This window comes from Chinchilla lanigera, unplaced genomic scaffold (genome assembly GCF_000276665.1).
Source record: "Chinchilla lanigera isolate Chin_1 unplaced genomic scaffold, ChiLan1.0 scaffold00104, whole genome shotgun sequence".
NCBI classification, from domain to species: Eukaryota; Metazoa; Chordata; class Mammalia; order Rodentia; family Chinchillidae; genus Chinchilla; species Chinchilla lanigera.
The window spans coordinates 1,854,842-1,863,817 of record NW_004955505.1 but is presented as its reverse complement, the minus strand read 5'-3'; positions in this window follow the sequence as shown (position 1 = coordinate 1,863,817).

The window sequence follows — 8,976 nt, the reverse complement described above, 5'->3', positions numbered from 1 at the left end:
TTACACCTTGGTCCATTTTATGCTGCTATAGAGAAATTCCGAGATGATTACTTTATAAAGAAAAGAGTTTTACTTAGCTCACAATTATTTAGCTCACAATTCCGAACCCTGAAAAGCATGGCATCAGCATGGGTTCATTCTCTGGTGAGCGCCTCCTGGCGGCTGAACTCCTGGCTGCAAATGAGCAGGGAGCTGTCACGTGTGGAGGAGAAGGGCGCATGTACAAAGAGGGCAGGAGGCGGGGCCAGCCCAGTTTAAAGTTTTAAAAAAACCTACTTTGCAGTAATGGAGCCTGTACTGCACAAGCAAGGACTTACTCCCGTGGGGATGGGGATTTAGCTCAGAGGCAAAAGCGCCTGCCTGGCAAGCGCAAGGTCGTGAGTTTGGTTCCCGGTACCGGAGAAAAACCAAAAAAAAAAAAAAGGACTTACTCCCTCAAGAAAATCTTTAACCCTCTGTGCCCCCAAACACCTCCCACTAACTACATTGAGAACTACACCTCAACATGAATTTGGGTGTGAATGACAACAATCAAGCAATAGCACACAGGAAATAATTTTAGAAGTGTGATAAATGCACTGTAGTAGGTAGCTTTACAACAGTAACAACTTCTGTTACAAGTTGGCTTCTGCATGAATTTTCCACCCCAGAACGTGGGTTAGAGACACAGCCCTTATTTAGTTCCTGATATTCTCATGGCAGAGGAAAAAGGTCTGGAACAAACTGTGCAGAGGCTTTTAACGTTTCTGATTGAATGGTACACACAGTTAATTGTCATTATTGGTGGTAATAATTTTCTATCAAGAATGTAACACTACATATTAAAGATAATTATGAACAACCACAAGGGAGAACTAATGCCTTTCTACATAATTCTCATATTCCTAGAGATTCCTTTCGGAGTCAATGGCATTGATTGTAAGCTTATTAAAAAGCACACAAGCCAAAAGCACCTGCCTGGCAAGCGCAAGGTCGTGAGTTCGGTTCCCGGTACCGGAGAAAAACCAAAAAAAAAAAAAAAAAAAAAAAAAAAAAGCACACAAGCAACTGATACAAATGCACTTGTAATAGTTGCATGTTCCACATTAAAGAAAATGTGTAACATTTTCAATAAAGCTATTATACTTTACATCTGACTGAGAAATAGATTCACGAACAGGTAATTTGAATAAAAATATTTTGATCAAGCATTCAGCATATTAATTATCTTAATTTGACCCAGCTATTTGAGTTGGCTGATTACACATGAAGGAACTATTAGAGAAATCGGAACTTATGTCGATGAATGAGTCCGCACAAAACCACACATTTAAAGTGAATGACTTTGATTTGCATCAATTATACCTCAATAAAGTTACTTTATTTTTAAAAAGAAACTGTTTCCCTATTGACATTTGAGGTTGACATGAAATTTATGACAAAGGTTTGGTGATTGCCTGTCTTACCGAGGTCTCAGTTAATGAATAGGTGGGAGTAATACAACAGGACTGATGGCTTAAAGGGCCAGAAATTTCAGTTTCTCTCCATCTCAAAAACAAAATCCTGCTTGGACAGCTGGCTTCCAGGTGTGCCAGTTGCACTGTAAGAGTATCATCACATCTACCTAGGAAGAGACTTGCACAAGGGTGTTGACTGACACCAGAAGGTGGAAAGGAGCACCTCCAACCTACAAGTGGATTTTGTCTGTCTCTGCCTCAGTGGAGCTACCTGTGTCCATTTTCAGAGGGATTTAGTCAGGGTTTACTTTTACCTGTGCACCATGTCAGCAGGTGTGTGCAGAGGCAGGAAGTAGGATATCCCCTAGTTTCTTCCCCTTACCAATCCCATGAACCCATATTTGTGGGCAAAAAACGGAATCATTTGGTACAGAACAAAAAGCTGAATTAGTTTAAGCCAGCTTGATAACCTTTCAGGCACACAGCCCTGAAGTCTCAAACACAAAGAAAGGACAAAGTTTAGTCAGAGTACTGACCATTACATGAAATGACATTGACCAGATGAAACACCGGGTCCGGTTATTGATTAAGTTTCTTAAGTTGCCCGGTTAAAATGCCACTGTAGCATCTTTGGGACAAGGAACAAAGTGGAGGTTTTTTTTTTTTTTTTGACTACACATAGTAAGAAGCAAATTTTCCTTTTTCAGTTTCCAAGCTATGAGGGCTTGCTGGTACCATCAAATAAAAAAAATGAGTCACTAGAGAAATGAAATAAAAAAGACATATAAAATATAAACTAATCTTTTTTGTTTTAGATTACATGGGCATAAAATTATTGTCATTGAGCTAGTAAATTTCTAAAAGCTTACTGTCAATTTCGTAGTCATGTGGTTGTACATTAGCAAGAGTGCCTCTGCCTAGGAGCACCAGGCCTCAGCCTCAGATCATGGCACACCTTGGGCCCAGAGGCTGCCCAGCCACTATATCGAAGGCGGAGGGTTTCACGTCTCTCCTTCCCTCAGATCTCTGCATGAGTCCTGGGGCAGAAGCATCGTCTCACCTTTCCTAGAAAACAGCTTTGCACCGTGTGATTGAAGGGCTCAGGGAAGTGTTCGGTGCTTTTGCTTTGCAGTCACAGAACGCCCATCACCCTTTGCACACTTACACATCTATGACACTCTCTGGTTTTTCACTTGATCCCAGTGTTTCTTGCACTGGGATATGATATGAAGGTTATAGGACTTCTTCAGTACAAAATAGTAATAAATTATTAATATTGGCAACAATGAACTTTCAAAACTAACAAACACAGCCATCCTAAGTGTCAAGTTAATTAGGAAGACATTTTAGTGCTACATAATAAGCAAGGCTAACACACATCCGAGTTAATATAGGAAAGGCTAACATGTAGGCACTGATTCTGCTAAGACTTTCAGCACCCTCTGGTGGAAACAAGCTTGAAAACTTGAATAAGACCGATTTTAGGCAAATATTTTTCTATAGATACAACATCAGTCGCTGAAACTTGGTGATTACAGAAAACATTCGGAGACAATAATAAATAGTGTAGCATTCTAATTTAGTATATTAAATACATGTAAGCATTTAAATATAGTGTATTATCTCAATCAGTAACAAGAGAACCAAAGGAAACTCAAAACGAGAACAGAGAACATTCACAAATATCTCTGCTTTGCCTGGAAAAATTTAAATCTTCCTGAGGGTTTCTGTATTTACTTTTCTACTAAGTACAAGTCAGATTCTCTCTGTTCTCACTAACTACATATCATACAAGTATATAAGGAATAATATTTTGAATGCATGCCACAGTTTTAACTTGAGCAGGGCACCAAATTGTTAGCCGAAGCATGCCCCCAGGTTTTACTCTGCCTCTAAGAGCAGAAAGGAAATTCTCCTAAGTATCTCACATTAAATTGGATAAACACTGCTCTCCACTAATAATAATTGTATCATATGTCTCAGTTTGCATCCTGAAATTATTGTTAGTAACATAGTGTGATTGTGTCTATTGAAATAAAAACCTGCCGTATTTATACACTGACATTAAAGCAATGTCTTGCCTTCTACATTTTCCCTTTGACTTAATAGTACTGTAATTTTGTCATTATAATAGCCCAACTCACTTAATCAAAAATTTTTGATAAGCTCAAATTGAATGCAGCTTTTTTTGTACCGGGAATCAAACTCAGGACTTTGTACTTGCCAGGCAGGCGCTTATGGCCCTGAGCTATAACCCCAACCCTGGATTCAGCTTAAGGGCAATTGACTGCATGAGGTTTCTTTTCCCCGGAATGTGTCTCATCTCACTGGCAGCAATAGCTTCACAAGTACTGTAGCTCAGCTGCTTAATTTTGCCGACATCCCAGTTCCACCTCATCTAGAAAATTCTTGAAAGAAAAACTATAAATACATCTGAATATGAGTATATATGATAGACAAATATTAAACTGTAAGTATTTCAATTACTCTGCTCCACCTGCTGAGGGGAAAGTTGTTTGTGTCTTCCTTGGTAATGAACTTTGTGTTTCTCAGTAAGGTAAAACCTGGAGATGCAGAGCAGGAGAAATCAAATTCCCCCACATGATGAAACAAATATGAAAGAATACAAAGAAAAGCGTCCAGAGGGGGAAGAAGCAGGTATGCTTAGAAAAGTCAGGGCACTTTGCAGCGCCGCACTTTCTCAGACTTCAGCATGCATCAGGTTCACCTGAGAATCTGAGAGTAGCGTAATTATTTCATGAATGTTCAAGCACACACTGCTTGGCTCCTGCCCAGCAGTCTCTGCTTCACTGGGACCAAGGCACCGGCTTAGAAATTTGCATTTATATCACGTTTCCAGGTGATGCTATGCTGTGGCTTCAGGACCACACTGAGAACTACTGTTATAAAGGACACTTAGGATGTTTTGCCTTCAGTTATATGGTATGAACCACTTGTGCTTGTTTGAAACTAAGAGGTTTCCCAAGTTTGGTCTTTCAAGGCTAAAACTGGATGGTGTCTAGAAAATTGGAAGATTTATCCCCTAGATCCAGGGTCCTCAGACCAATCTCCTGGCTTGGTCGGAACTAAAAATATGGGCCACGTAGTAGGAGGGTAGTGGTGCAGTGCGGCAGGAAAGGGAAAAAAGTTTCATTTACAGTAACTGCTGGTTCCTCCCACCACATCTGAGGTCTGCCTCCTGTCAGATCAGACGCAGCAGTAGCTTCTTATAGGTGCATGAACTGTGCAGGGAGCTGCATATGGAAGGGATCTAGATTGCCTGCTCCTTATGAGAATCTGGTGCTGGATGATGTTAGGTGGAGCTGAGGTGGTGATGCTAACCCTGGGGAGCAGTTGCAAATACAGATGGATGTGAGCACAAAGATTGACTGCACAGAGACCATAATAAGTCAACTGCTTGGAGACGCATAGAAAGTCCTATAAGTGACGGCCATTGACAGCTAAGCTGTATATGGTAGCAGGCTTTATAATGTCAGGAGAGGGTGTTTTACAGGTAAGTGCACATGGTGCTAAGCTCACTGAATTGCTAGAAGTAATAATTACAAAAGTCATAATGACTTCAACCAAAGATTTATTTCTTGCTCATACAAAATCCTTAAAAAACAATCCTTAGAACTTTATCAGAAATCTCACATTTTTACCATAACTTTCTATGCTATAATGCATGCAGAAAATGCATAATAAATAATTTGATGCTTAATGATAGGATTGCTTATCCTGGTGACAGCTCTTCATAAAATCAACATCTATGGAAAATGAGGGTTGGAATACTTAAAGCTGAATGTTAATTGTGATCCAATTTTAAAAGATAGTTCTAATAATGTGTAACTCTATTAAAATCCCAGAGATGACTATTTTAAAGGAAAGCCTTGATTTAGAGGGTGTTTTTAGTTCGATTTATATGTGGTAACCTCAAAGTATAAAAGTAACAACAACTTTGTCAATTTGTAGATAGTAAAACAAACCAGTAGAATATTCTAGAATAGTCTTTATTTGGTCCATAAGACTTCTTGCATCCTTAGGTGCTATGCTTCATATTTATGTTTTCTAAATCTGAAGATGATTATTAAGTATTCTGCGAGCACATATTAGAATTTGGTTTTTTTGTTTGTTTGTTTGTTTTTGTTTTTTTGTTTTTTTGTTTTTTTTTTTTTTTGGTCGTTTTGACACAGGGTCTCACTATGCAGTTCAGGCTGGTCTTGAATTCACTTTGTAGCCCAGGCTAGCCTCAAACTCACAACAGTCCTCCTACCTCAGCCTCCTGAGTGCTGGGATGACAGGTGTGTAACAAACACGCCAGACTTAGAATTTGGTTTTTACAATGCTTTCAAGCAGGTTTTGATGTAGTCAGTCTGTAAGTGAAACTTTCAAAAAAATGAAACCTGTGTTAGTCCACGTGGTTGATAGAAACAGATGGAGTGGAAAGCAAATTTAAATTTCTTGGGGCTAAAGAAACACCTCAGTTCAATATAAACAATAGATTCCTTTAGTCCTAAGACTATAGTGATTTTAGTCCTCTTTGTCTGATGTTTTAATTCCTAATCCTTGTTCTGACACTAATTTTTCTTTGCAATTCCTGGTAAGGCATTTATTTTATCTTCAGGATCTTCTTTAAAATGTAGATTACTGATAAAGATCCTTTATTAATGAAGAAGTTCTAAACCCTCATATTTTCTTTAAACATGTCAATTAACTTAAAGAGGTATATGAGGTATGTAGAAGAGTCAGATATTTAACATAAAGTCTTTTTTTCCATTTACTTTGTAAAAGAAAAGAAAAATAAACAATAAAAACAATGGTATAAAATTTCCAAACAAGATTGTAGGAGAGGAACAATAGTTAGTACATTGCGTATTGTTATCTTCAAAGTAGTTGCTCAGATTACAAGATATAAGCATGAAAAACTGATCAAACAATATAGGAATAAGACTTTCTTTTCAATGAGCCAGTAGCAATTACTAGTATAATGATCTCAACTATCTTGTGTGTGTGTGTGTGTTTATGTTTTTCCTTTTCTCTTTCTTCTTATCTCTTTTCCTCCATTCCAATTTCTCTTTCCTTTTGAGCATTTTATTCCCATTTCACAATATCTATTGTACATTTGGGGTCTTATTTACTCTTTCAGCTCCTTATACTAGGGAGACAATACCATGTTTACACTTGCAAGACAAATTTATTTCACTTATGAATATGGATCCATCCTCAAATTGCATCCATTTATCAATAAATGTCTCAAGTGTATCCTTCTTTACAACTGAGAACTACACCATTGTATAAAAATACCACATCTTTTTAATCCATTCCTTGGGCCTTTGGGTTGTTTCCAAGATCTAGCTATTACAAATTGTGTTGCTATAAACATGGATGCACATGTATCACTGTGGTATGATATTTTCAATTTTCCTGAGAAAATAACCAGATGAGGAATAACTGGGTTAAATGAGACCTCTAATCCTAGTTTTCTAAGGTATCTCCAGACTGATTTCCAGAGTGGTTGCACAGTCCACATTCCCACAAACAGTGGAGAAGCATTCCTTTCTCCCCACAGCCCCTCTAGCATTTGCTGTTGGTTGATTTCTTAGTGATGGACATTCTTTCTGGGCAGAGATGGAATCTGAGTTGTTTTAATTTGCATCTCTTGAGTAACCAATGATGTTTAACATTTTCTCATGAATTTATTCGCCATTTGTATTTCTTCATCTGAGAAGTCTGTATTCATCTCAGATGCCCATTTTTGGATTGGGTTTTTGAATTTGGGCAGCTTGATTTTTTAAAATTCTTCATATGTCCTAAATAGAAGTCCTTTGTCTGAGGGGCAGTTGGCTAAAATTTTTTCCCAATTCATGGGTTTTATTTTTACTCTATTTGTGATTTCCTTAGATGTGCAAAAACTTTTCAATAAAATGAGATCCGAGTTGTTGATTCGTCAAAGTGTTTCTCGTGCAATTTTTTTTTTTCTTCCAGTACCAGTAATCGAACCTACAACCTTTGCACTGAGCTAAATCCCCAGCCCCTAGCTTTTGTTGGTGAATTCTCTGCCTCCCCTATGTCTTCAAGATTTGTGCCTACTTTTTCTTCCAGTACATTTAGTGCTTTTGTTTTAATATTTAGATCTTTGATCCTTTTTGGCTTTAGTAGTGCATGGTAGTAGACATGGATCTAGTTTTAGTCTTTGGCACGTACAGAGCCAGTTTTTCTGCACCATTTATTAAGGAGGCTATCTTTCTTCCAGTGAACATGTTTGGCCCCTTTGTCAAAGTCAAGGTGGCTGAGTGTGTTTGGAGTTGTGTCTGTATCTTCCAATCTGTTCCACTCGTCCTCAGGTCTGGTAGCAGTTATTATGGAAAGAAATGCATAGCATAAACATCTAAGTTTATGCACCTCTTTTAGAATATATCCTCTATTTCTAGGGAGGGTCAGTAGGATTTAGGTTACATATGAGGTGTAAAAAATAAATGATAAATATTTAAATTTTTAAAAACACAGTAAAAGACATATTGCCATTAAATCCCCTCTAAATACCTGCCCTCATTTTGAACACGTGTATCCAATTGTTCTTGACACATTCTAGAGCATTGCTGGAAGTCCTCTTCCACCTTTAGTTGTGTTCTTGTGGTTGCCCTAACATCCTGAATTGATTCAAAATGTTTTTCATTCATCGTCATTTTGACTTTAGGGGAAAAGCCAAAAGTTGTATGATGCCACATCCAGTGAATAAGGTGGATGAGAAGACACTGTGAGACTTTGCCAAGCCTGTCTTTCTGTTGGATTTCACTTGGCGACCACATTCATTCACAGTTTTTTTTTAAGCACACCTGGTAAGGGTGCTCATGGAAGAGGTCGTCTAGAAGCGCTTCCAAAATTGGCCAGAACGATGGGAAATGTTCTAACTGAGGGTATTTTGAAAGGGTTAACGACGATGTGTCTTCTACTGCAATAAATTTTAAACACATATGTGCGTTTTGATCCACCCCTGTATATTATGATTGGCTGGGTTTGTGGCCAATTGCAGTACTCCTAGACAATAACTTCTCCATCACTGAATTATCTGGGGATGATCTCACATAGGCACAGCCTGGACACGATCATGAAATAGGAGATAATAGAGAGACCAAGTTAAGCATCACACCAGTGCAGGAAACTAACATGAAATGATTCCAAAGAGTTCCTCTTACTACTGAGAAAATAGCAGAGACTCTGTAGCGACTCAGTCAGCTTTATCTGAGAAGCTTCCCTTAAGCTGAGACAGACTGAATTAGCTTCAAACTAGAGAAAGAACTGAGCTGAGAAGCCTGAAGTTAGCAGCCTTAAACAAACACTGGCTACTTTTTGGTATTTTGCACCAGGAGGAACCCGGAGAGATTTTTATACACAACATTGCCAACTATGCTCATGGCAAACTCACAAACAAAATTTATCTTCCTCAAACATCTTCTCCCCCTCTCTTGCCTCCACACTCCAGTATCAGAATACAGGGATGTGTGGCATCTGCACAATATCATCTGCAATCACATACTAT